We start from the raw sequence: 2,994 nt of genomic DNA on the forward strand, positions 1-2,994 counted from the left end.
ATATCTCCCTTTCATTCTGATATTAGTAATTTATAATTTTGCTCTTTTTCTTGGTTGGTTTTTCTGAGAGTTTATCTAATTATTCTGAAAAAAACAAGCTTTTAGCTTTGTTGGTTTTTCTCTATGGCAGCTTTCTATTCTTTAAATTCCTGTTTAAGTTCTTGAAACAATAAATTAGACAATGATTTTTAATTTTTTTTTCTAACATAGGCATGTAAAAATCAATTTCCCTTTAAGCATTGTGAATCAGTAAACCTAATCAGGAGTGAGAACCCACACAATAATTTGAACTGAAAAAGTTTAGTCTAAAGAATTATTAACCATATCAGGGTATTGGGGATAATGAGGGATTGGCTAGCAATAAGTAAGAGGATTCTAAAGAATATGGGAATAGTAACATATAGGGTACAGCCACTCCCGCTAGAGCTGAGAGAGCACATCTAACAAAGGGGCTGCTGCCCGGACCTAAGACGAAGACCTTGTTGTAGAGGACACTGCTGTGGCTCACTGGATGGCAGAGAAGCTGCTGTGGTGCCATATTGGCTAAATGTGCTGGAAATCCACCACTGGGGTGCCAGCAAAGATGTTCCTGGGGAGATGTCTCACCAAAGGCACTCTGCTACAAAACTGCTTACTGGCCATTGGGTGCTGCTGGCCACCGTGCACTGCAGAAACCTGGTGCTGGGGAAGACCATGTTTCCTAGAGAAGCTTGCCAAGCAAGCACAGCAGAACAAGGAAGCAAAAAACCTTTTCCTCCTGCAGTGTCTGTCCAGTGCCCTCTAATGACAAAGTTCTAGTTGGCAAGAAAAAATGTTTAAAGGGCCAAAACCCATTTTTACAGACAAGCAAAGAAAAGGAATTTGGAGCTAAGAGGCAATAAATCAGTAACCAGCACACACTGCTTTAGCCACGTCGCATAAATTTTGATGTGTTGTGTTTTCATTATCTAGTTTGTATTGTGATTTCCTGACTGCTGGGTTATTTAGAACTTTGTTTAATTTCTAAACATTTTCAGATTTTCTAATTACCTTTTTATTAATTGATTTCTAGTCTAATTCCACCATGTTCTGAGAATGCACCCTATATGATTTCAATTTTTTGAAGTTTAGGCTTTATGCATAGTGTATAGTCTATTTTGATAAACATTTCATGTGGACTTAAAAAGAATTGTATTCTTCAGTTGTTGGATGTAGTGTTATAAAGATATATCAGGTAGGTTAAATTGATTCATCATTCTGTTCAAATGTTTTATATAATTTCTAATTTTTGTTATCTAGTTATTCTCTTGAGTCTAACACACCAGAGCTAGGTGTATTAAGCTATAATTGGGATTTTCTCTATTTCTTCTTTACTTCTATCAACATTTGCTTACATTACTTGACACTGTTATCACAGACAAAAATTTAGGATTGTTGTGTCTTCCTGTTGAATTGACCCTTTTATCTTTATAAAATGCCACCCTTCATCTCTAGTACTCTTCTGGTCTCAAAGTTTACTTTGTCTAATGTTAATATAACCACACAAGCTTTCTTTAGGTTACTGATTGTATGATAATATTTTTTCTATTTTTTTGCTTTTAATCATTCTGTGTACTTATACTTAAATCATAACGGCTCACAATTGATTTGTTTTTTAAATCCAGTCTGAAAATCTTTGCATTTTCACTGGAGTGCTTAGTCCATTGGCACTTTATGTAACTACCCATATAATTGACCTTACATTTACCATGTTGCTCATGGTTTTTTACTTCTCTCATCTGTTCTTTCTTTTCTCCTTCTTTCCTAATTTTCTTGGGATTCATTACTTCATTCTCTTTATTATTTACTATATTAGTTTTCCTTCCTTCCTCCCTCCCTCCCTCCTTTCCTTCCTTCCTTCCTTTCTTTTTTTTACAAGGTGTCACCCTGTTGCCTAGGCTGAAGTGCAGTGGCACAATCATAGCTCACTGCAGCCTCCAACTCCTGGGCTCAAGTGAGCCTCCTGCCTCAGCCTCCTGAGTAGGTAGGATTACAGACATGCACTACCATGCTTGGCTTATTTTTTTAAAAATTTTTTGTAGAGATGGGGTCTTGCTGTGATGCCCAGGCTGGTCTTAGTTTTCCTTGAATTCAGGTTTATTGTGGTATAATTTCCATATAGTAAAAATGTTATAGCTCTGTGAGTTTTGAGAAATGCATAAAATTATGTAACCACCACTACCACAATCAAGATAGAGAGCAGTTCCATCATTTCCCCAAATTTGCTTGTGCCCTTTGCAATCAGCCTTTCCCCGTACTCTTAGACCCTGACAACCAGGGTCTTTTCTGACTCTCTAATTTTGCCTTTTATAGAATGTCATATAAATGGAATCATGTAATATGTAGCATTTGGTGTTTGGCTTCTCTTATTTAGCATTATGCACTGCAATTCATTCATACTGTTTTGTCATCATTTTTGTTATTGCTGAGTAATGTATCATTGCCTGGATATACCAACTTGTTTATCCAATCATCAGATGAAAATCATTGGAGTTGTTTTTACTTTTTGGCTATATACATTTGGCTTGTTACCAGTTTTTGGTGATTTTGAATGAAGTTGCTATACCCATTCATATACAGGTTTTCGTGTGAGCACATGTTTTTCTGTTACATGAGTAAATAACTAGGAGTTGGTTTGCTGTGCCATACGATAAGTATACATTTAAATTAAGCAACTGAAAATTTATTTACAAAGTAGTCATATACCATTTTTAAGTTCCCACCAGTAATATTTAAGGATTCCAGTTTGTTCCACATATTCATAAGCCCTTGGTATTGTCAGGGTTTTTGTTTGTTTGTTTCTTTGTTTGTTTTTGTTTTTTTACCATTTTAATAGGTGTGTAGTGGAATTTCATTGTGGTTTAATTTGCATTTCCAGAAGCACCACTGATGTAAAACATCTTTTTATGTCCCTATTTGTCATCCACATGTCTTGATAGATAAAGTATCTGCTAAAATCTTCCATGAAGTTTTTTT

The sequence above is a fragment of the Propithecus coquereli genome, unplaced genomic scaffold (genome assembly GCF_000956105.1).
Source record: "Propithecus coquereli isolate 6110/MARCELLA unplaced genomic scaffold, Pcoq_1.0 Scaffold57, whole genome shotgun sequence".
Taxonomy (NCBI): Eukaryota; Metazoa; Chordata; class Mammalia; order Primates; family Indriidae; genus Propithecus; species Propithecus coquereli.